A 24,996-nucleotide genomic window follows, 5' to 3' on the forward strand; every position below is an offset into this window, starting at 1 on the left:
CCATGAACATGGGATATCTTTGAATTTATGTGAGCCATCTTCAATTGCTTTCATCAATGTTAATTTTCATTGTGCAAGTCTTTCACCAACTTGGTTAAATTTACCCCTAAGTATTATATTGTTTTTGATGATTTTTTTAAAGATTTATTTATTTTTGAGAGAGTGCATGAGCGAGCAAGCAGGGGCAGAGGGAGAGAGAGAGGGGGAGAATCTAAAGCAGACTCCCCACTCAGTGTGGACCCTGATGCGTGGCTCCATCTCATGACCCTGAGATCATGACCTGAGCTGAAACCAAGAGTCGGATACTCAACCAACTGAGCCACCCAGACACCCTTTGATGCTATTATAAATGATTGTTTTCTCAATTTCTCTTTCAGACAATTCACTGTTAGTGTATAGAAACACAACTGATTTTTGTATGTTGAGTTTGTATTCTGCAACTTCACTGAATTTGTTTATTAGTTCCAACAGTTTTTTTTGTGTGCATGGGATCTTCAGAATTTTTATATGTAAGATCATATCATCTGCAAACAGATACTGTTTTACTTCTTTTCTGTCATGAATGCCTTTTATGTTTTTTCTTGCCTAATTGCTCTGGCTAGGACTTCCAGTACTATGTTGAATAAAAGTGGTGAGAGTGGGCACCTTTTTTTTTTTTAATTCTTGCATTTAAAGAAGCAGTCACCTCCTCCGGTCTTTATTGACTGGCTTTGGAGGAAATATCTTCAACAGTCAGTCCGACTAGGGATTCTGAGGCTTTCTCAGAACTTTTATGTGTGTGCCTGCTGCCTACTTTTTAATTTTTTTCTTGGAGGGGTAGTTCTTAAGATCATATGCTTTTTTTCAAGCCCACAAAGCCAGGGCAGGTACTGAGAGCTGTATAGATCCCCTCATTATTCTCGGTGGAGCAAGAAAGAAGTAGGCCTTTTGGGCAGTGTCTCACACAGCTAGGGAACCTGGGCAAACCTCTTACATGTTTTCATTTTTCCCCACGGGAGACATCACAGGCTGAGGGGTCTCTCTTGGCACTGAGCTGTGCTGCCTTGTGGGAGGGCTGATGCAGGCAAAGTGAAATTGCTTCTCCTACTCTCTTGGGTGCCTCTGTTCTTGGATTTTTTTGCTTCAATTGTTGAAACTTCTCTGCTGGACTCCTGGACTCCCACAAGGATACTCTTGTCCATGGGTTCTGTGGCGGATGATAGTAGAAAACCATTTTACCATCTTGCTGACCTCACTTCGCCATGTTTCTTTTAAAGATATTAATTTTTTTCATGTGACATAATTATATTTGTTGATTCAAATTATACTTTATTGATACAAATTATACCTCAAATTATACTTTAATTTAGCTTAAAGGAACTTCTTATCTAGTGAGTGTGAGAGTAGGTGTGGGTGAGAAAGGGAAACAGAGAGAGGTGTATATTATTTTAGAATACCAAAGAATTTAGTGTTCCAAATAAATAAACAGGCTTTGTTTTTCTGATATGGTAGAACAAATTGGTCCCTCTACTATATACAGCTCAGAGAGCATTTCAGGCAGTATCTGGAGTGCTTACTGGTAGAGAAATATTTTATTCGATACAATAAGTGTATGCTTTTGTACCACAGTGGTGCATGTATTTCTTTGGAAAATAGTTACCAGTTCATCTTGAAGCACCTTTTATCTATATATGTTGTCCTCATATCCCGTGACCTCTCCTTTTTTTTCTCACTATAGTAGACTTTGTCAAGTGGTGTTCTTTTATGTTTTTGCATTCTGATAGAATCTCTGAAGCTTTTCCCTCTATCACTAGTTTGGTTTTCCAGGGTATAAGTTCTGATCTTTACTTCCTTCAGTATGAACTCCTCTTCTGTACTTATATTTTTAGTCTCCGTGGCATTCCTTCTAGCTAAAAGTGCATTGCCTTTCATCCTGTCCCTTCCGAGCACAGCCTGCTCTCTCCTGAGCTCTCTGCCCTTGGCTCCCGGAGGCTCTGTCTGCTGGCAGTCCACCCAGGATGCAGTCTTCAAAAGACATTTCTGATCCTACACATCATTTTTACAGATATGTTCTACCTCTTAATGTCCTTATGCTCCTCCTTTTCCCAATGTTTCTATGCGAGGTTCTTTGATTGGCATTTTATTTCTTACTTAGCCTTATCAAAATATCATTACATGGACATTTTGTTTAGAATAACTTTGTAGTGAAAAATAATGAATACCACTACAAACATTCAAGCAATACAGATAGGTATAAAAAAATAAAGGAGAAAAACCAAGCATACAAAATGCCACCTCCAGCAAATACCCATCAATGTGCCATCTGGTGAACAGCATTTCAGGCATCCCTCTGTTTATGGATATAAATAGAGAGTATGTGTATAGAGAATTATATATACATTTTACTGTAAGGATAAGTACTAAAATTTAAATTTATTTTTTGTTATAGTTTAACAAGAAACAGAATATGAATATGCCTCACAGTCCAGTAGAAAATGTTATAAAAATTTTTAAGTGGTTGGAGTCTTTTTTTTTTCAAAAACTCTTCAGTTGTACAAAGTGTCTCTTGAATGCCTGTTACCAGTGCAGTGGAAATTAGCAGACACATACTTCATTTCACAGAAAACAGTATAGCATGGGGGTTAACCCCTGGCACTCAGACAGCCTGGGTTCAAATCCCAGCTCTGCCGCTTGACCTTGGGCAAATCAGGGAGCCTCACTGTGATTTAGTTTCCCTTCTTGATATGATAGAAGCAATAATAGTATCTTTCTCATAGGGTTGTTGTGAACATTAAGTGAGTTGTTATTATTATTTGTAATTTAAGGCACTTAGGGCAGTGTCTGGCATATTAATCTCATTATTTTACCTTTCTTTCTCTCTCTTTTTTTTTTTTTCTAGTTAGACTGTTAAGTTCATAGGGCAAGTTAGTAGTATTTGTATTCTCCGCTGCCCTACTTCCTGCAGTATTTCACCTTTGTTCCATATTTAGGTGCATTTGGTGCACCAGCGTCCCTGGCACCACATTCTCCTAAACTGCTTCCTTTACTGAAGGGCATGCCTACTTCCTCATTTGGTTGATTCATGCGTGGCCAGATTTTGTCGTCCAGTAGTTGTGGGTTTTTTGTTGTTGTTGTTGTTGTTTGTTTGTTTGTTTTTAGAAGGGCTCATAATTGGTTTACCCCTTAGAATCTTTTTTTTTTCTTAAAGTAATCTCTACATCCAGTGTGGGGCTCAAACTCATGACCCTGAGATCAAGAATCGCACGCTCTACTGACTGAGCCAATGAGGTACCCCATTCCTTAAATTCTTGAAGAGAATTGGCTCCTCACTTGAAGGAAAACCTACCTAGGAATAAGTTTCTTTCACTCAAGACAATATAGTCCAGCCAGCTCCCCGAGAGACACCCTCTCCTGTGCTGCCCTCTGTGGGATCTGTGCATTCTGCCTAGAGATTCATATGTTGGTCTCTTGTTATGACGAAAAATTTAATGCACCCAGAAAGGTATAGAGAAAAGTATCTACAACATATACTGTGTCAGAGCATTCACATATAACAGACACTAATATTTTGCCATAATTGCTTCAACTCTTTCTAAAGGAAAGAAATTGCTGTGTACAATTGAAGCTCTCTTGGTACAAGTCCCCCAGAGCCCCCACCCCCACAGCATCATCTTTACTTCCTTTCCAGCGGGTAGCCACCATCTTGCAGTCTGTGTGTGTCCTCCCCGCCCACACTTTTATACTTCCTACTAGATGCATGTGTGTCTGTAATCAACACAGAGCATTGTTTGGTGTATTTGAAAATGCACGCAAACGGTATTGTGTCGTCAGTCATCGGTGCTGTCTTCTTTTACTCAGTGCTGTGTTTTGCATACTTACCCATGTTGATATGTGTAGACCGTGTCTTTTACTTAACTTGCATATGTAACATTTTGTTGCATGAATGGAAACCTCAGAGTTTTCCATGGCTCAGTGTTCCAAGTGGGGGATTCAGCTATGGTTCCTGTATCTGCCTGTGAGTGCTTTTGTGTGGCCATTTCCCTGGGGCACTGAGTCTCAAACTCACCTGCACATTTGGAATCCCCTGGAGAGTTCAAAAAAAAATGCTGATGTCTGGGTCCCACCCCTGGGGTATTCTGATTTAGTTGGTCTGAGAGGCAGCCTGGGCATCAGCATTTTAAAAATCTCTCCAGGAAAATTCTGACGTGCAGCAGTGTTTGAAAAACCTCTGTTTTATTTGTTTTAAATATTTAATTTATTTATTTGAGTGAGAGAGAGAGAGAGAGAGAGAAGGAGACTGGAACTTGAGTGGGGGGCGGGGCAGAGGGAGAAGCAGACTCCCCGCTGAGCAGGGAGCCTGATTCGGGGCTCGATCCCAGGACCCTGGGATCATGACCTGAGCCGAAGGCAGACGCTTAACTGACTGAGCCACCCAGGTGCCCCTGACAACCTCTGCTTTAGACACTGCTGTCCAATATAGGAGCCACAGATCATGTGTGACTGTTCCAATTTAAGTGAGTTAGGATTAAAGATATTAAAAATAGAGTTCCTCACTTGCACCAACCACCTGTCAAGGGCCTGGTAGCCCCAAGTGGCTAGTGGCTAGCTCAGTGGCCAGCCAGGTGTGGGACATTCCCGCTGCTGCAGAGAGTTCTGTTGGCCAGCACTATTCTTTCTAGGGTGTGTATAAGTGCGCTGGCCAGGGGACACGGGCCTCGTCGGCTGTGTGAGCCATGGCTGTGCTTCTTTTTAAAGCAGCTGTCTGTTTTTTACTGCTGCTATAACAAATTGCCACATGTTTAGTGCCTTAAAACAGCGCAGATTTATTGTCTTACAGTTCTGCAGCTGTCCAGCACAGGTCTCCCTGGGTTACAGCCAAGGTCTGGACAGGCTGCACTCCTTCCTGGAGGCTCGTGGGGGGAACCCATTTCCTTGCTGCTTCTGATTTTTAGCAAAAATCAGTTTCTTGTGTCTATAGGACTGAGATCCTTTTCTACCTGCTGTGGCTGTCAGTGAGGGTCATTGTCAGCCTCTGGAGGCCACTGCATTCCTTAGCTGGAGGTCCTAACTCTATCTTCAAAGCCAGCAACAGTGGCTGGAGCCTTTCTTGGATCTCTTCTGCCTCCTGTCTCTTGAGCACACCCAGGAAAGGCTCTCTGCTCATAAGGGCTCAGGCAGCTCATGTGATTACATCGACCCACCGCCCATATAACCCAGGGTGATCGCCCCATCTCAGGATCCTTAACCTTCCTCACCTCTGCACACTCTCTTTGGCATAGTCGAAGGGCATTTGGATGTAGGCATCTTCAGGGGAGGCAGGGGATGGAGGGGGCCTGATGGGATGGGGGGGATTTTTCTAGAGGCCATCCAAATTTACATGTCCACTCCAGCATTTGAGAGTTCCTTTTTATGCATATGCTCACAATCACTTAGTATTGTTACTCTTTAACGTTTTTGCCAATATGAGGAGACAGAGTGACCCCCTGATTACTAGTGAGAGTGATGAGTTCTCCATTCTTAAAAATGATCAAGTTTACCAGGACACACTTTGCACTGATAGTTTTATGTTAGATTTTCTTGGCATTGCTATCCCACGGGATTTGTGGATTGCTGTAGTTAGGATGAGCTTCAGGTGGGTCTAGTAATTAGAGATTAAATTTTTTCTGCTATTCTCTTGGTTCTCTGTCCTCTTCTGTGGCTCAGCTTTGGCCCCACAGTGGCAAAATGGCTATAGTAGTTTTAGACCTCATGCCCACACATGGCCTTGTCTGAGCACGTGTTTTGGACTTTCTGCTAAAGGGACCTGCTTCGGCCAAGGCCTACTCCTTGACCCATCACTGTGGCCAAGGACTGCCCTGTACCCACCTTTGTTCAGGCCCTAGAGTGTGCTCATCCGACATCGGTGAATCTGGCGAGGCAGGAGAGACTGTGTGATGTACTGTCCTCAGTACAGCCTCTTACACTGTAGGGAGGAGGGAACGGGTGCTGGGTAAGTGACGACAGTGTCCATAGCCCTCCTGAATACTTCTGTCTTAGGGTAATTTTTGTTTCCTGTTGTTATGGTTGAATTGTGTTTCCCCACTCCAACACACCCCCAGTTTGTATGTTGAAGTCCTAACCCCCAGTACCTTAGACCGTGGCCTTACTTGGAGACGGGGTCTTTACAGAGGTAATTGAGGTAAAGCGAGATCTTTTTTTTTTTTTTTTTTAAGATTTTATTTATTTGACAGAGAGAGACACAGCGAGAGAGGGAACACAAGCAGGGGGAGTGGGAGAGGGAGAAGCAGGCCCCCCGCCGAGCAGGGAGCCTGATGCGGGGCTCGATCCCAGGGTCCTGGGATCATGACCTGAGCCGAAGGCAGACGCTTAACGACTGAGCCACCCAGGCGCCCCTAAAGCGAGATCTTTAGAGTGGGCCCTAATCCACTTTGATTGGCATCTATATTAAAGGGGGAATGTGGACACAGACAGGGACACAGGGAAGATGGTGTGAAGGCACAGGGAAAAGACAGCCATCTGTAAGGCACAGAGAGAGACATGGAACAGATTCTTGCTCATAGTCCTCAAGACGAACCATCCCCAAAGACACCTTGATCTCGGACTTCCAGCCTCCAGAGCTTTGTTGTTGAAGCCCTCAGTCTGTGGTTCTTCAGCAGCTCTAGCAAACTGTCTGGGATATATCATCTGCCTCTTATCTGTGATGCGTGGACACTTCTGTGCTTCCATTCCTTGCTGGTTGTTTTCCTTTGAATGGGCCAGTTCCCTGCTTAGGGGCATGGGTCTGCCCTGGGAAGACGAGAGGCAGAGCGCTGGGTCAGACATGGCTTCCATTGAGTGTGGTGTGTGGATCTGTCTCACCATCGAGTGGCCTAAGGTGTCTGTCTCTGAGCTCCGCCATCTTGGGCCTTAGTCCTTCCCTGTCCCCCAACTCTGCACCCCCACCCGGGGCCCGACTCTTGGCTCAGGGCAAGGTTTCGGGTGCTGGCTGACACCATCTGTCCCCCTCCCGCTCCCTGCCCTGCTGCTGCGCTGGACTGAGCTGACATCCGGGTCTCTCCAACTCCCAGCCCTGTGCTAGGCCACACCCTGACTCTGTCCTCCCAAGGACCTGCTGGCAGTTCAGGAAGAGGGGATATATTTGCCCCAGCACCTCCCATGCTTGGCAGGGATTCTGCCGCACGTGCTTTGGGCCTGCTCAGTAGCCTTGTGTCCTGACCCCACACTTCTCTCTATCTCACTCTCGTTTTGGGTGGCGTTTGGGGCTGGGCTTTGGGTACAAATGATCTCACCATTACTATCTTTATCTCTAGAGTGCTCTCTCTTTCTCTTTGAACCAGGTGTGAGCTCAGGCTAGACCCGGGGCTTATCAGTCAGCAGGGCCTGAGAGGGCTCATGTGGGCCACGGGCCACGGTGGTACCACCTCAGCAGTGGGTAGTGGAGGGGTGGCTTGGTTTGGGTGTGAATTCCCAGCTTCTGGCAGGCTCTCTTCCAGAGGTCCTGCCCCTTCTGTGATGATGGAGAATTAAGAAAACAACACAGTCAGCCCAGGTACTGACATTGGGGTCCTGTTCCCACCTGTCCAGTTCAAGGGGGAGCTGCATGTCTCAAAAGGTAGTCCACTATGGGGCTAGGGTTTCCTGCCAGTCTTTGGGGAGCTGGGAAATGATAGGAGTGGGTGTGTAAGTGCTGGTGGGGGGAGGGATGGGACGGCGCTGAGGCTGCTGTGGGTCAGCATCACGGACTAGCATCTAAGATCAACAGGAGAAGACCACAGCTCCCTCCTGCCATTTTCCAAAGCTCAGTCCGGCCAGGTGCTCATCAGCCCAGGGCCACCTGCCTCATGACCTCATGATCAGTTAGCTACCTGCTTCCCTGAGTCAGACATTGATGTGGTGCTCTGGTTCTCATCTTTTTCTCTGTCTTCTTCACCGATACTTCAGAGGAATGTAGGAGAGGCTGTTATCGGGCCTGCTTTGTGAAAACGGGAATCTTTCTCATGTTTTTTAACTTTATGGTGGATGCCATGTGATATAAGGTTTAATTGATATCTCCCAAATTCTGGCTCCAGCTCAGGTCCCTACCCTGAGCTTCCAGCCTTTTGCATCCGGTCGCCTGCCTGACCAATGTGATTGGCTATCTGGTTGACATTCTAAAAACTCAACATCCCCAGAGTAAACTCCTGGTCTTCCCGTACCTTCTCCTCTCATTGTCCCTGCCACCGCAGCTCGTGGCAGCTCTGTCCTTCCAGACTAGCAGGCCAAAGGGCTGGGAGGTGTCCTTGATTTCCATTTTTTCTCTCTCTGACTAGTCCATTGGCAAATACTGTCGACTCTGCTTTCAAAATATATCCAGAATGCAGCTATGTCCCCACACCATCCCTACTGTCCCCCTGGTTCCAGCCCCCAGTCTCTTGAGGGGTCATTGGGGAGGCCTTTCTGCAGGTCTCCTGCTTCTACCCTGGTCCCCCAACATTCTATTTGCAGCGTGAGATCCCCATTAAAGCATAGGAGGACCACATCCCTCCCTGCTTAGTCCCTTCCAGGGACTCCCCGCTTCTCTCTGTGTCCAAGCCCAATACCCTGCAGTGGCTTCCAGGGCCCTAGATGACCTACCCAGCCACCCAGCCACCTCCTGCCCCTCTGACTCATCTCCTTCTTGCCTCCTTGCCTTCTGCAGCTACACTGACCCCTGCTCTGTTGACTGGTGCTCACGAGGCAAGCTCCTGCCTCAGGGCCCTTACTGGGACTGTTCCCTCTGCTGGGAATGCTTTTCCCCCAGATATTAGCATCGCTCACTGCCTCCTCTTGTTCAGATGTTTCCTCAGGAGGCCTACCTTGACCACTCCATTTAAGTGTCCCTTCCTACTTCTTATCCCCACAACTTGCTCTCTTTCCCTCCCACTGCTCATCCCTGTCTAGCATTCTGGAACATTCACTTGTTTGCTGTAGTTATTGTTTATTATTTTTGTTCTTTGTTTGTTGCCTGCCCCTCCTCTACAAAGGCAGGGATTCTTGTCTGCTTTGTTCAGTGCTGTATCTCCAGTGCTTAGAACAGTGGTTGGCACGTAGTAGGTGCTCAGTAAATCGATAGTGAAGAAAGGAAGGCATATGTGAGAGGATATTTAGTGCTGAAATAGAACCTTATGAGATTTAATCTGATGTGGAATGGGAAACATATTTACTCTTACGATTTATGCTTATTAATGAGGAATGATTAAATTTCTCCAGTTAAACTAAGTTAAACCAGGTATTTTGTTATTCTCCTTCTCAGATTACTAGTACAATATGTAAAAATAGCTTGAATGCCAGTCAGTAATAAATAATATCAACTGGGAAGCCAAGGGTACTGGACCCCATAGCTTGGCGCCCTGGGTTTTTAACCACTTCCCGCCCCTCCACACACTCACTTCCCTGCCCCACCAAACCTCTGTTCTGTGATGGGGGGGGCGGATCGGGGCAGCTACAGGCCACCTGCTCTGTCCCCTCTCTTCACAGGGAGAGGGGAGGGGAGGGAGAGAGGACAGTCTTTTGATGAACTCCTTCAAGCAGGTTGCCTTCGAGGTAAACTTTAATATTGGAGTCAAATAAAAAAATATATAAAAAACTTTTGAAATGCGAGCCCGTAGGAAAGAGGTCTTCTGGAATTTGAAACCCTTGGCGGGTTTATTGATTTCAGGTTTCACCCAGGCACGCGGCCACCTTCACAGATCAGGCAGCTAACTCATTCCAGTCGCTTCTTTCCGTGGATGCCCTCCCTAACCGAATGGAGGGCTATAGGAGCTGCCAGAGAGGCCTCAGGGCTCATCGGCCGTGGCGTCACTGTAACTGTTAGCATGCAAGTGTTTTATTTTCACAGCTTTTTCATAGGCTGCCCGAGAAGCTGGCCCGGGCCCCTCTGCGTCCTAGTTTTTTCATTCCTAATAGGTTTTGTAAGTCACCGGTTGGCAGACCCAGGACGGGTTTGCTTTTGGTGGAGGGACGAGACCGTGTCACTCTGTGATGTCTCCCCGTGCTCTCACGCTCACCTGTGCACACCTGTCCTGCAGGGCGCGAGTCTTCTGTGAAATTGTGGGGTGTCCCTTCTCGGCTCTGCTGCCCTTCTCGGGACTGTGAACACGCACATCACATTCCTCTTTCCTGTGACCCGCGCATCAGTCTTAGTGTCTTCTTTGCTGGGGGCTCATTACTTCACTAGACTGCTGTTGTCTACTGTGTATTTCAGGGTTATTGCTGCTGACGAGTATATACTATGCCCAGTTTTGAGCATTCGTTGTTAAAATTCACGATAAATGGACCCCACCGTGAGTCTCGTGTCCATATACAGGATCTCTTGTTTACTGCCAGAAGGTGCGGGCTGCCGGTCAGCACTCAGGTGTGACCCGTCCTGACTGAGCTCCCTGCACTGCGTGGCTGGGTGTCCTGTCACCCCATCAGGATCTGTGGGCTGGTTGCGTGGATTGTGTCTTGATTATCCAAGAATTTCAGGAAGTCTTCTCTTAATCATGATGAATTCTTAGGGTTCCTTAATCAGGTGTCAGAACTTTTCACAATTCTGAAGGGATCCTTTAAAGTGAGTTTTCCTGCTGAACCTGCAATTCATTCATTCACTCATTCATTCATTTTAGAGAGAGAACGAGAGAGAGCACGGGGGGGGGAGGGGCAGAGCGAGAGGGAGAATCTCAAGCAGACTCCCTGCTGAGCGTGGAGCCCACCACGGGGCTCGATCTCATGACCCTGAGATCACGACCTGAGCCAAACCAACAATGGGACATTCAACTGACGGAGCCACCCAGGTGCCCCATGACCCTGTACTTCTATCGAGGGGCCATTCTGTTGTAGAAAATAAGGACAGCAGGGCCCTTGTCGAGGTCATGGGTGACTGTGCTGTCTGTTCGGTCTGGTTGATGGAAACGAGGAGGGACTATATTTTGGGGGAACCGAAAGTGTCTGTGAAAATGTTGTGCCAGGTGCCTGTCCGTAAGTTATTTTGCATTCTCCGTGTTCTGCTCTTAGTGCATGTTGGCCCAAACAGCGCTATGCTTTGAAGAAATCTATCTTCAGAAAATAGGTGATACTGAGTTCATAGAAGTCTGTGGGGTTGTTCTGAACAGGCAGGGATGCCTTGCGTAGCTACCGATGAAAGGGTGACAGGAATTATTATTTTTTTAAGATTATTTATTTATTTATTTATTTGAGAGAGAGAACACAAGCAGGGGGAGCAGTAGAGGGAGAGAGAGAAGCAGGCTTCCCGCGGAGCAGGGAGCCCGATGCGGGACTCGATCCCAGGACTCTGGGATCATGACCTGAGTCGAAGGCAGACGCTTAACCAACTGAGCCACCCAGGCACCCCGAGTGACAGGAATTCGATTAAAATTGGGAATTTTCCCCTGCCCAGAAGGTGGAGACCGTGCTGAGGCAAGAAGTCGTGGGACTCCCGCGGAGGCAGGAGGGAAGGGGGGGGTCTGTGAGGTGCATGTCACTGGGCATCTCCGACCCCATGCTTGTGTCCACCCTGACCTGCTTCCCTGAAGCCTTCCTCCTCGCAGTGATGGCAGCACCCCTCTGCTCAGGCGGCACGCTTGGGGTCCTCCCTCATTCTGTGTCCACACCCTCCATCGACCCCTTTAATGGGAGTATCAAGTCTGTCAGAATGTGACCATTGCCTCTCTCTTCCACTGCCACAGCGAGTCCAAGCCACTGTCGTCTTCTTCTGGGGACTGCAGTACCTCCTCGCAGCTCCCCACTCAGCTCCTTTATCGTGGAGATCGGCGTGTCACGCCTCTGCTCAGGATCCTGCAGAGCTCCTGCCTTGTTTCCTTTGCATGATCTGCCCCCTCTGACCTCAGGTCTCCTCTTCTCCTGACACTCTTGGCCTGGCTCCCCCCACCCCACAGCCTCTCAGGCTTCCCGCTGGTCTTCCTGCTGCACCCGGAGGCTCCCAGCTCAGCCCCTTGGCCCTGGCCTGTCCCACTCCCCCTGCCGCCAGATGTTCTCATGGCTCCCTCTCTCTCTCACCACCTTCAGTTTCCCTCAGATGCCAGCTTCTCAGTGAGAACCACCTTGACCACTCCGTTTAAAACTAGGCCTTCCCCGATGAGAGGATCTTGAGGAGATGCCTGTGCTTCCATGTTAATTGCATCATTCACAATAGCCAGGATGTGGAAGCAGCCTAAGTGTCCACTGGTAGAGAAAGATAGAGAAATGTGTTATACCTACGTGGTGGAATACTATGCAGCCTCAAAAAGGAAGGGAATCCTGTCATATGCTACAACGTGGATGAACCTTGGGTATATTAGACTGAGTAAAATAAACAGTCACAAAAGGCCAAATACTCTATGATTACACGGATATGAGATCCCTAGGGCTGGGGGAGGGGCAGTGGGCAGTTGTTTAGTGGGTAGAATTTTTTTTTCTAAAGATTTTATCTTTTTAATTTTTTTTTTTAAAGATTTTATTTATTTATTTGACAGGGAGAGACACAGCGAGAGAGGGAACGCAAGCAGGGGGAGTGGGAGAGAGAGAAACAGGCCTCCCGTGGAGCAGGGAGCCCGATGCGGGGCTCGATCCCAGGACCCTGGGACCATGACCTGAGCCGAAGGCAGACGCTTAACGACTGAGCTACCCAAGCGCCACCAAGATTTTATCTTATTTTTGGAGAGAGAGAGAGTGAAAGAGAGAGCACAAGAGGGGGTACAGTCAGAGGGAGAAGCAGACTCCCCGCCGAGCAGGACCCTGATGCAGGACTCAATTCCGGGACTCCGGGATCATGACCTAGGCTGAAGGCAGTCGCTTAACCAACTGAGCCACCCAGGCGCCCCTGTTTAGTGGGTAGAATTTCTGTTGTACAATGATGCCCAGAGCTAACACTACTGAACTGTACCCTTAAAAATACTTAAGATGGTAAATTTTATACTATGTGTTCTATACCACTATAAAAAAGCAGAAATAAAAATCTAGGCCTTCCCTGTCACTCCCCGTTCCCCCATTTAGTGCTCTCTTTTCCCCCCTGGAGCACTTATCACTCTCTCATGTGCTTGCTTAAATTACTTACTTAGGACGTGTTCCCTCTAGAACATAAACCCCACAAAGGTGAGCTTGTCATTTGTTTTATTCACTGAGACAAAACCCAGGCACTCTTCAGGTACTTCATAAATATGTGTCGATCACATGAATGTGCCCCAAATCTTGGCTCAGCCAGACCTCAGAGACTAGGACATGGACTCGGGGCTGCTCCCGGTGGTGAGTGTGTGCCCGGTAAGCTGAGGATTTGTGCTCAGGTAGGAATGCTCCTTGCGGAATAGGGACCAACAGGCATGGTCTAGAAGGTATGCTGTGTGTTTTTAAACTGGAGCAAATATTCACCATTTCTGAATGACTATGGGTACAGGTGTTGCTAAAATGAGAATTGCAGTTTCATCCCACATGTCTCTAGCTGTGTGTCATGCAGTTTCCCTGTAGATGGCAGGGTGTATGCATCACGCCAGGTGTATTTCGCCCTCCTCTTGTGGACAAGGTAGAGGAGACCCGGCTTTTGCAGAGGGAAAAAATCCTACATTTTCTTTGCTTCTTGCTTGACAGTAATGCAGATCAATGATTTTCAAACTAGGTTTGGAGGAACCTTAGGGTTTTGTTATTCCTTTTCAAAGAGAGCACTTTAACTTTTAGTGGCTTTACATTTTGATGTTCAGCCTAATGGTTTATCTGGCAGAGAGTTCTGCTGCATGTGGCTTTAAGGTCCTTGGGACCAGGATTCTAACTGGGTTTGTCAGTTAGCCCCTCTACCGCTGGGTAGCTCAAAGCAGGTGGCCCTGAGATCCTTTCTTTTGCCATTTTCAAAGAGCAAGGAGTGCATATCTAAAACAAGGCAGTGAATGGAAAACAACTTTTCTTTAAGGTTTAGTACTTAAGGCTAAGACATCGCACAAAAGGAAATGTTTAAAGAGGGATTTAAAAAGAAAATCTCATTGCAGATGAGAAGAGGCTGACTCTCTAAAGAACCTGACAGATTCCAGAGAAAAGAGAATCCTTGGGTGCATATTCCTGTAACGTTTATAAAACAGTGGAGCTCACCATTTATGTATAAAACTTCAGTGGTACGGAGACAGACAGTGGCTTAAATTGCTGAGTTCATCAGTCAGGTGAGTGCATGACCTGGTATGATCATTAGAGGGGCGGCAGGGGTATTATTAGTTTGGGCGGCCATAGCAAAATACCACACATTTCTGGAGGCTGAAAGGCCAAGATCAAGGTGCAAGCAGAGTCATTTCCTGATGAGACTCTCTTCTTGGCTCTCAGATGGCCACCTTCTTGCTTGGTGCTCATTTGGTAGAGAGGGAGCACTCTCTCTTCCTCTTCTTATAAAGGCATGAATCCCATCATAGGGGCTCTCCCCTCATGATCTCACCTAGGCTTCTTCTCCTCCCAAAGACCCCACCTCCCAGTACCATGGCAAGTGGGCTTAGGGCTTCTAGGTTTGAATTTTGTGGGCGGAACAGCAGGGTTGATAATTATGAAAGGTAGAGGGAGAATACTGATTTTATTGCCTGGGTGTGATGATCTAGGCTCGCTTTTGTCCTCACCAAAGTTGAAAATGTTTCCATCTCTCTCTTTTAAAGCAGGAAGCACAGACTTGTTGGATGCCCCATGTGTGCTGGTTGTAAGGCAGATCATAGTTTTATGGGGCCTGAAGCACGTACAGTTTGGGGACATCTTTATCCCAAATAATACAAAACCACCAATACAAACAAGCTAGGGCCTCTCCCAACCTGGTGTGTAGGAGGCCCTGAAGCTTAAACTTCTTTAGTTTCACAGTAAATCCAATTGTCTCATTTTTTTTTTCCTTTTGAAATAATGTTTACTTACCATTTTTGCTAATCTTAGCAGTAATATGGTTGACTGTAGAAAATTTAGAAAATACAGATGGGCCAAAAACACCTGCCCTAATGTCCTAACTCTCAAATAATCACTGTTCATATTTTATTATGCATAAGGTATGTTGATTGCAGGATGTGCAGATTTTCACATCTGAGCCCTTCCAGAGCCTGGATGGCGCTTCACAATACCCAGTGTGTCAGCATTTTTCGGTGGCATGCCTTTTCTCCTGCGGTGTGACTGGTGTTGTTGGCATCTTAGACAGTGCTAGAGTAAGGGCTTTGTCATCACCTGGATACTAAACTCTGTGAGCATCCCCCCAGGTTGGAGGTGATGGGGAGGACCAGTATCAGCGGTGTGGTGTGACAGAGTGGGAACCGTGTCCCCCTGCTTACTGTCGTGTGCCTGTGGGTGGGCACCCTCTACGCCCCTCCCAGCCTGTGACACTGCGATTAGAGTGCTTTACCTCACGGGGTTTTGAGGGGATTGAATGAAACCGCTAGGCACTAGCACCGTGCTTGTGCTTGGTGATTTGCCGGCACAGGTCGGGTCACAGATCCTTCGGGAGAGGCGTGCGAGATTCCAGGTCTGGAGGCCATGGCCAGGTACTTGGGAGAAGTTTGAAAAAATCCCCAACACCCTGGCGAGGCTGCTGTAGAGCCCCCATGAAGAAATGAGCCCATCTCCCCACTTCTTCAGGAAATCCACCTGCCACACGTGAAAAATAATTTTTTTTAAAATATAATCTCTATACACAGTGTGGGGCTTGAACTCACGACCATGAGATCAAGAGTCACATGCTCTACTGACTGGGTCGGCCAGGTGCCCGGTGAAAGCGTTTTTTAAGTACTCACATCCTTCCGAGGGTCTGCATGCATGCTCGAGAGTCATGGTTTATTTCACAAATCCCCATTTACCCATCCGTTGTTGGGCATTCGGGTTGTTTCCTTTTTTATCTACAAGGTGACTTGGTACTGGACATCTTTGTGTCAGAGTCTGCACAACTTCAGGAGAATCTCATTAGGATAAATTGCCAGGTGAGAACTGTTCCAGCCAAGAGAGATACATGTTTTCCATGCTGTTCCTGAACCTTTGTCAGCCTGGGCTACCGCTCTGGGGGCCAGGTGTGGGGGTGGGGCGATACCAAAGCTTCCAGTTCAGTAGATAAAAGCTGTTAACACATTATTATTAGCATTTCCTGATTTGCTCCTGTTTTTACCCCTCCAAAAATGTGTTTTGTTTTTAAACATTCAAGTATTTCTTCCACTCAGATAAATATCGTTAGCCCAGCTTCAGAGAAAAAAAGGTAAGAGAGCAATCCTAAGTATAAGCATATATGCTCAATGCAGAATTTAGATGCCAGAACTTTGAAATATTTGCGTCAGTTCCTCACAATATTTTTTTTTTTAAAGATTTTATTTATTTATTCATAAGAGACAGAGAGAGAGAGAGAGAGAGGCAGAGGGAGAAGCAGGCTCCCAAGGAGCAGGGAGCCCGATGCGGGACTCGATCCCAGGACCCTGGGCTCATGACCTGAGCCGAAGGCAGACGCTTAACCATCTGAGCCACCCAGGCACCCTCCTCACAATATTTTTAAAGAATGAAAACATGACAGATCCAGTGATAATCTTTTGTATCCTCCCCCAGCCTGTCTGTTTCTTTCAAAACGAAAGAGAACCTTCCTTTTTCATTTCATTTCTGTCTGCAGAACAAACATGTAGTACCTGTACATGTGGTTTAAAAAAAAAAAAAATCACACACTGGGGCACCTGGTGGCTGTCGGTTAAGCATCTGCCTTCAGCTCAGGTCATGATCCCAGAGTCCTGGGATCGAGTACTGCATGGGTCTCCTTGCTCAGAGTCCTGGGATCCAGGCTTGCTGGTCTGCTTCTCCCTCTCCCCACGGCTTGTGCTCTCTCTCACTACCTGTCTCTCAAATAAATAAATAAATAAATAAATAAATAAATAAATAAATAAATAAATAAAATCTTAAAAAAAAATCACACAAGCGGTATTAACTGCATGTATCGTTCTGAAACTTGCTTGTAGCATTTTGTGTTGTTTTCCATATCCATCCAGGTTTTATGGATTTGTTTACCACCTGTTTAGAATTCCTTTGTGAGAATATATCCCAGTCATCTGCATTGTGCTCTGATGACCATTCAGCTTGTTTCTGATGCTCTGCCTTTACAAGCAGGCTCCCAGGAATGTCCTCTCATGCGTCCCCCATGCTGAGATACAAACACACTGGCAGAGCCCATCCCTAGAAGTGAGATTTCTGGGTCATGGGGAATGGGCGTCTTAACGACCCTAAAAGTACCAGATTGCTCTTCCAGTCATTTAGCAGGCCTGGATCCCAGGACTCTGAGCAAGGAGACCCATGCAGTACTCGATCCCAGGGTTACTGTTTTTCTGTTTCTTCTGTAGATTTTGTGGGACCTGACCTTTATAGTTCTTTTAACAGAAAGAAAACAACCTTAAAAATACAAATTTAGTCATGAAAGTAGGTATTTACTTAGAATGAGAAAATAAATCACAACAAGTTATAAATTTAACAAATGCTTTGAAATGTACCAAATATATCACACAATCCAGAGAAATAACATTTGAAAAAATTTGCGGATTGCATGGCACACCTCTGTAATACTTTTTCTTCTATATTATGTTGCCACATATTCTTTGACTGCCTATTCCGATGGCAATGATTTTGTAATTTCCTTTTCTCTAGATTCTCAAAAGATATTTAGTTGTTTTTTGCTAGTATGGCTGATTAAAATGATTCTGTTATTTTTATGTTTTATTATTGAGATAGTCACATAACAAAATTCAGCATTCTAAAGTGTACAATTTAGTGATTTTCAGTAGATTCCACTGTTGTGCTGTCATTACTACTTTTTAAAAAAATATTTATTTATTTGACAGAGAGGGTGCACAAGCAGGGAGAGCAGCAGAGGGAAAGGGAGAAGCAGACTCCCCACTGAGCAGAGAGCCCGACGTGGGGTTCGATCTCAGGACCCTGGGATCATGACCTGAGCTGAAGGCAGACACTTAACTGACTGAGCCACCCAGGTGCCCCAGTCCTTACTATTTTTAATTCCGGAACATTTCCATGACCCCCCCAAAGAAATTCCATACCCATTAGCAATTACCTCCAATTTCCCCTTACTCCTAGCCACTGATGACCACTAATCAACTTTCTGTTTCTATGGTTTTGCCTGTTCTGGACATTTCATATAACATGAATCATAAAATATATACCTTCTATGTCTGGTTTCTGTTCCTATGCATGTTTCGAGGTTCATCCATATTATAGCATGAAACATTTTTAATGGCAAATGATTTCCATTATGTGGATATACCACATTTTGTTTAACAGTTTATTGCAACTTTATTAAAACAGTCATGACATAGAAGCAATCTAAGTGCCCATTTGTAGATGAATGGATAAAAAAGGATGTAGTATGTATATATACAATGGAATATTAGTCATAAAAGAGAATGAAATCTTGTTATTTGCAACAACATGGGTGGACCTAGAGGGTATCCTGGTAACTGAAATAAGTCAGACAGAGGAACACAAATACCATATGATTTTACTTATATATGGAATATGAAAAACAAAACAAATGAACAAACAAAGAAACAGAAACTGAAGTAGACTAATAAATATAGAGAACAAACTGGTGGTTGCCAGAAGGAAGAAGGGTAGGGGGATGGGCAAAATGGGTGATGGAGATTAAGAGGTACAAACTTCCAGGTATAAAATCAGTAAGTCATGGAGATGAAAAGTATAGCATAGGAAATATTGTCAATATTATGTAATACCATTGTATGGTGACAGGTGGTAACTACACTTATCATGGTGAGCATTGATTGCATAATGTAGAGAATTGTGAATTCACTATGTTGTATACCTGAAACTAATATAACATTGTATGTCAACTTTACTTAAATAATAAAAGAGTATGATGTTAGTTGTCAGTTTTTCATAGATACCTTTTATCAGACTGAGGAAGTTCCTCTCTATTTCTAGTTTGTTGAGCATTTTTATCATGAAAGGATGTTGGAATTTAGCAGATGCTTTTTCTGCATCTTTTGATCATGTAGGTTTTGTGCTTTATTCTATTACTATGGTATATTATTTTGATTGATTTTCATATATTAGACCAACCTCATATTTCTTGGACAAATCCCACTTGGTTAAGGTGAATGACCCTTTCTATATGCTGTTGGATTCAATTTGCTAATATTTTGTTGAGGATTTTTGCATGTATATTCACAAGGGATATTAGTCTGAAGTTTTCTTCTGATGTCTTTGTCTGGCTTAGGTATCATGGTTATACTGGTCTCATAGAATAAATTAGGAAGTGTTCACTCCTCTTCTATTTTTGGAGGAATTTGAGAAAGATTATTGTTAGTACTTCTTTAAAGGTTTTGTAGAATTTACCAGTGAAGCCATCTATCTGGTTTTGGGCTTTTCTTGTTGGAAGTTTTTTGATTCCTGACTATCTTAGCCAGTTTGGGCTGCTGTGACAAATACCATAGACTGGGTGGCTTAAACAACAAACATTTATTTGTCACAGTTCTGGAAGCTGCGAAGTCCAGAATCAAAGTGCTAGCTGATTTGGTTTCTGGTAAACCAGTGCTGTCTTGCAGATGACTGCCTTCTTACTGCTATCCTCACATGGCTGAGGGAGAGAAATAATTTCTTTCATGTCCCTTCTTATAAAGGCACTAATCTCATTCATGTGGGCTCCACTCTCACACCCTAAGTCATACCATCACTTTGGGATTGGGGCTTCAATATATGAATTTGGAGGAGACACATTCAATCCATAGCACTGACTGATTCTCTTTATTTGTTACTAGTCTATTCATGTTTTCTGTTTCTTCTTGAGTCAGTTTTGATAACTTGTGTGTTTCTTTTTTTTTTTTTTAAAGATTTTATTTATTTATTTGAGAGAGAGAGAATGAGAGAGAGCACATGAGAGGGGGGAGGGTCAGAGGGAGAAGCACACTCCCTGCCAAGCAGGGAGCCCGATGTGGGACTCGATCCAGGGACTCCAGGATCATGACCTGAGCTGAAGGCAGTCGCTTAACCAACTGAGCCACCCAGGCGCCCAACTTGTGTGTTTCTGGTAATTAGTGTATTTCATCTAGGTTATGTGATTTTTTTTGGCATCAGTTTTTCATAGTATTTCCTTAGAATTCTATTGATTTTATGTAAATTTGGTATTGATTTTCTCTGCTGTTTTTCTGTTCAGTCTAGCTGAAGTTTGTCAGTTTGGCTGATCTTTTCAAATAACCAACTTTTGGTTTTGTTGATTTTTTTTATTTTTTCTTCTCTATTTCATTTTTTCCATTATTCTCTTTTTCTTCTGTTTGACTTGGGTTTAGTTTACTCTTTTTTGCCCTGGTTTTTTATGGTAGAAGATTAGAAGAAGAAGGTTATTGATTCGAGATTTTTTTTTCTTTTTTAGCATAGGAGTTTTCAGGTAAAAATTTCTTTCTGAACATTACTTTCATTTAGAGGGAGTAAACTCTTATGAATGATTAAATTTTGGTATGTTGTGTTTGTTTTTTATTTATCTCAAAGTACTTTCTAATTTCCCCTGCAATTTCTTTAACCCATTGGTTGGTTATGTAAGAGTATGTTGTTTAATTTGCACATATTTTGGATATTTCCAAATTTCCTTTTATTTTTTTTAACTTACTATGGTCAGAGAACATACTTTGCATGATTTGAATGTTTTAAAATTTATAGAGACTTCTTTTGTATCTTAACATATGTTCTATCCTGGAGAATGTTCTATATGCACTTGAGAAGAATATATATTCTGCTGTTTTGGGGTTGGATATTCTGTGGTAGTTTGTTTAGTCTAGTTGGTTTATGGTGCTGTTGAGATATTCTCTTTCCTTGCTGATATTCTGTCTAGTTGTTCTATTATTGAAACTGAGATATTGAAGTCTCAAACTATTATTGTTGAATTGTTGCTTTCTTTCTTTGATTCTGTCAGTTTTTGCTTCATATATTTTTAGGGCTCTATTGTTGGGTTATCTGTATTTATAGCTGTTACATCTTCATGATGGATTAAACTTTTTATTATTATATAATGTTCTTCTTTGTCTCTAGTAGCCGTTTTTGTCTTAAAGTCTGTTTGGTCTGATGCTCTAGCTCTATTTTGTTCCTCTTTGTGTGGAATATCTAATTCTGTCCTTTTACTTTCAATTTGTCTTTTAATCCAAAGTGAGTCTCTTGTAGGCAGCATATAGTTTGATCATGTTTTCAAATCCATTCTGCTAATCCCTGTTTTTGGGGGTTGCATTTAATCCATTTTCATAGTATGTAATTACCAATAAGGAAGAACTTATGCCGTTTTGCTGTTTGTTTTCTATACATTTTATGTCTTTTTTGTTTCTTATTTCTTCAATTACTGTCATGTTTTGTGTTAAATAAATTTTTTAAAATTTAATTTAATTTTATTGTTATGTTAGTCACCATATAATACATCATTAGTTTTTGATGTAATGATCCACAATTCATTGTTTTCATATAACACCCAGTGCTCCATGCAGCACATGCCCTCCTTAATACTCATCACCAGGCTAACCCATCCCCCACCATCCTCCCCTCTAAAACCCTCAGTTTGTTTCTCAGAGTCCATAGTCTCTCATGGTTCACCTTTCCCTCCGATTTCCCCCCTTCATTTTTCCCCTTCCTTCTCCTAATGTCCTCCATGCTATTCCTTATGTTCCACAAATAAGTGAAACCATATGATAATTGACTTTCTCTGCTTGACTTATTTCACTTAGCATAATCTCCTCCAGTGCCATCCATGTTGGTGGAAAAGTTGGGTATTCATCCTTTCTGATGGCTGAGTAATATTCTATTATATATATGGACAACATCTTCTTTATAATAAATTTTTTATAGTATACTATTTTCATTCCTTTGTTGTTTTCTTTGCTGTATATTTTGAGTTATTTACTTAGTGGTTGCCCTGGAGATTGCAATTAACATTTTAAGTTGTAACAATATAGTTATTATTCATACCAACTTAATTTCATTTGTATACAAAAACTTTGCTCCATTCTCCTCTTTCTTTCTGCTGTTATTGTTATAAAGTGTATCTTTATACGTTATTTGCCCATCAACATAGACCCATAATCATCACTTCACACAGATGTGTATTAAGATAAAAAGAAAGGAGTTACAAACAAACAGAAATGCATTTATATTGTGTGTTTTTTTTTTTAAAAGATTTTATTTATTTATTTGAGAGAGAGAGAGAGAGAATGAGAGAGAGAGAGCATGAGGGGGGGAGGGTCAGAGGGAGAAGCAGACTCCCTGCCGAGCAGGGAGCCTGATGTGGAACTCGATCCTGGGACTCTAGGCTCATGACCTGAGCCGAAGGCAGTCACTTAACCAACTGAGCCACCCAGGTGCCCTATATTGTGTTTTATATTTAGCCATGTATTGCCCTTAGTGGTGTTCTCTATTTCTCTGCATGGATTCAGGTTACTAGTTAGTGTCCCATCACTTCTGCCTGAAGAACTCTTTTTGACATTTCTTGTAGGGCAACTATGAGCCCTCAGTTTTTGTTTATCTGGAAATGTCTTAGTGTCTTCATTTTTGAAGGACTATTTTTGCTGGATAGAGAATTTTTTTTTTTTTTTTTTTTGGATAGAGAATTATTCCTCAACAGCTGTTCTTCTTAATTTCAGCACTTTGAATATGTTGTTCCATTGCCTTATGCTCTCCATGGTTTTTGATGAGATATTAGCCCTTAGTCTTGTTGAGGATTCCTTGTACGTGATGAGCTGCTTCACTTTTGCTGCTTTCAAGATTCCCTCTTTGGTTTTTGCCAGTTTGATTATGGTACGTTTAGGCTTCTTACTAGGTTAGTGTAACCTTTGAATGCTATATGTGGATAATCATTCCATTAGTAAGTAATGATAACATCTCTTTCTTATTACTCTTTATTATTGTTTCTTTTTCAAATTCCTTGTCTCTACTGGGAATACTTTTAAATATTCAGCATTAAGTGTGATGCTTGCATCAGGATTTGCAAGGTCCTCAGTTGAAGCGAGTTGTCAGGGAAGCATGGGAAACACTTGTTGCTGAATTGTTAGTAGGTTCATTAATTTTGACTTTAATTGAATTTGCTGTCATTTAAAATAACTTATTTCTACATAAACTAAAAATACTATTTTAACAGTGGGTGGTATGTTTGATAGTGTGTAGAAAATTATCATTGCCTTTTCTTCCCATCAGGAAGTTATACCCATGTATTAATTTTTCAAAAACTTGAAGTCATAACACACAGTCAGATGGTAAAATTTTAGCAGGCCTCCCTCCCTACCTTCTGTGGCCTTCAAAGTATCTCTCTTGGTCCTTAGAATTCCATAAAACACTTTGATAGCCTGATCTAGGACACAGTCCTCCTCTTCTTTCACATAGAGGGTAATTGGGACTTGCTCTCTATCATATGGAAATTGTGAAGTCATAACTGGAACCAAAGTATGTTAGACCAAGGTGCTTCCCACTATCAGGTGTGAACTATGAATATTAAATCTGATTACTAACAGTCAGTAATCAGTGAATCCTTATCATACACGGAGGTTTTACTCTTGTTACTGTTAGACTTCACAATCTGGGTATTATTTCTCCACCCATTTTGCAGGTGATTAAATGAAAACTTTGAGGAATTAAGTAAGTTACATGTGGTAAATGTGGGCTTGGCGTAGGCTCTGCTTGAGATTGTTTTTTCCTGCCTGAGAATTTTAGCTGCCCCTGCCCACCCAGAAACCCACAAACTAAACAAAACAAAACTCAAAGCAACAGTAGAAATAAAAGTATTGTGCCAGATGGCTAGCACCCTGTAACAGGTTTAGCCTTGCTATTTGATACTAAAAAAATGTAAGTTTGAAATCCTGAGTTTTTGATTCTTTGATTAAGTAGTGCAAGAAGAGAACTAGATGATTTCAACATTTTTTTTTTCCAGTTGAAAGAGGAGATTGATATGCTTAGTGTCCAGCAGAATTTTGTTGTAAACTCTCTACCTTTGCTTTGTTGTATGATGTGAGCCAGGTCATGACCAAAATGAGAAACTTCATTTCTAGTCATTGACCTATGTGGAGTGATGATGTAAGTTCTCTTTCAGAGAACCACAGACACTGATGGAGGGCTACTATTTAGGCTGCATACAGGATATCTAGACAGATGTAAGGTTTTCTGTGTGAAATACTAATGTTCTCATTCACTGAATCAGAACTGATACCAGTAATTGGCACAGGGGCTGCACTTACGTACATTTATAGAATAAAATTGGTTAAAGCCTTTTTTAACTGCTTTTCCAGCCCTTTGAAAAAACCACACACAAAACCAAAGAAACAGTGAAATGTAAGGCAGCCCTTGTATGTGAAATTCTATTGTGTTGCTGGCTGCCAATAAAAGTTGCCCTCTCTGTGTTGCCTGTTCTTGCCCAAGGGTAGGGTTTTACTTAGAATAATAACTTAATAATTATGCTAGATAGCTCTTCGCTCCATAAGGTGCAGTCTATATCGTGTTGTTTTTGGTATTTCTAAAAAACGTGATTAGCATATTGCCCTTAAACTAGGGACCCCCTCTCAGATGCCCATGGGGCCAGTCAGGTAACTAAGGAGGAAAGTGAGCAGAGGGCAGTCAGTGCTGCTAATGGTGATTCAGCCCTTCTGCCAGTTTGTCAGAAACCAGAATTTTCTGCAATTTTCAATTTTTAGTTTATTGAGGTGAAATTTACGTGTAACATAAAATCAATCATTTTAAAGTGAACAGTTCATTGGCATTTAGGACATTCACATTGCTGTGCAGCCACCATTTCTACTTGGGTCCAGAACATTTGTATCACTCTAACAGGAAAGTCCATTCACATTTATAGGTTTATCTTCTTTCCCCATTCCCCAGCCTGTGGAAGCCACCAATCTGCTTTATGTCTCTATGTACCTACTCTGGATATTGCAGATAATTGGGGCCATATACTCTGTGGCTCTTAATTTCTCCTTCATTTTTGAAGGATAGTTTATTTATTTATTTATTTATTTATTTATTTATTTATTTATTTATTTGACAGAGAGAGAGATAGCGAGAGCAGGAACACAAGCAGGG

General features: G+C 43.3%; 1 protein-coding gene across 22 annotated transcripts in view; it reads left to right on the forward strand.

The window, feature by feature from the left end:
• Positions 1 to 24,996, forward strand: part of ENTREP2 (endosomal transmembrane epsin interactor 2) — a 481,153-nt gene that overhangs the window by 65,229 nt on the left and 390,928 nt on the right. For 5 of the 22 annotated variants that reach the window (XM_064570017.1, XM_064570006.1, XM_064570007.1 and 2 more), the window contains one exon: positions 13,950 to 14,117. The exons of the other annotated variants lie outside the window; for them this stretch is intronic. The gene's annotated coding sequence lies outside the window, so the exon portion shown is untranslated. The remainder of the gene's footprint in view (positions 1 to 13,949; positions 14,118 to 24,996) is intronic. 22 annotated transcript variants of the gene reach the window in all.

The sequence above is a fragment of the Mirounga angustirostris genome, unplaced genomic scaffold (assembly GCF_029215605.1).
Source record: "Mirounga angustirostris isolate CCGP_5_RB_7025 unplaced genomic scaffold, mMirAng1.0.hap1 SCAF_9, whole genome shotgun sequence".
Taxonomy (NCBI): domain Eukaryota; kingdom Metazoa; phylum Chordata; class Mammalia; order Carnivora; family Phocidae; genus Mirounga; species Mirounga angustirostris.